At 47.8% G+C, this 807-nt stretch overlaps 1 protein-coding gene across 1 annotated transcript in view; it reads left to right on the top strand.

Annotated features, from left to right (window-relative positions):
* The window catches only part of LOC109479558 (nuclear receptor coactivator 2-like), a 68311-nt gene that overhangs the window by 32687 nt on the left and 34817 nt on the right, over positions 1 to 807 (top strand). The gene's annotated exons all lie outside the window — the stretch shown is intronic.

An 807-nucleotide genomic window follows, 5' to 3' on the forward strand; every position in this document is an offset into this window, starting at 1 on the left:
ACCGTAAAATTTCGTACAATTCGCAAAGTTACCATTCTGGGATTTAGATGTTTAAAATATACATTCTAAGGAACAGTTACGTATGTAGTTTGTGTGGTTTTGAGTTAATTAGCGCGAGGATTGGCGAGAATGCAGAGGGTTCGTAGCGGTGGACGTGTGTTGCACTCGAGTGGGAGGGAGCGCTTCGTAACGTGCGTCCAGAAATGCCGGACAATTTTGATCGTGAAAAATCGTACAATTTGTAAATATAGCGATCTTGGATTCGGATATATTGAGAAATACATTTGTAAGGAACAGATTCATGTATTGTTTGTGTAGTTTTGAATAAACCTGCGCGAGGATGTAGAGGGTGCGATGTAGTGGGTGCGATGAAAATGGAGTCGATTTTTTTGCCAAAAAAAAACAAAAAACGGCAACGCACCCGAAAAATAAATAAACACGGTACGGGACAACCCGAACTTGACGTGTTTATGCAAAATTTGACGCAGATTCATTTGTTCTCAGACTATAAAAGTTGACTCTGTGAAAAATTTTGGGATGAAATCGGGACAAGAAAATTACAAAGCCGCGCCGGCCGTGCAGGGCGGAACAAGCTACTGTCGTCTAGCAATCTTCAGGCGGTGTCTCTGGGCGGAGTCTCAACTCTTCTGCGGTCCGGCTGGTGGGCGGGTCCCCGTATGCGCGCTGTGATTGGCGCGCCGGAACGCCACGTGGTCTGCGGCGCCAGGGAGTCTACCAGTGCCGCTGCTGCTACGTGCTGTTACTATGGCGACGTGCGTGGGAACGCCCGGCCCAACAGCGTGGCGA

Source organism: Branchiostoma belcheri, unplaced genomic scaffold (assembly GCF_001625305.1).
Source record: "Branchiostoma belcheri isolate BF01 breed outbred unplaced genomic scaffold, Haploidv18h27 scaffold49, whole genome shotgun sequence".
NCBI lineage: Eukaryota > Metazoa > Chordata > Leptocardii > Amphioxiformes > Branchiostomatidae > Branchiostoma > Branchiostoma belcheri.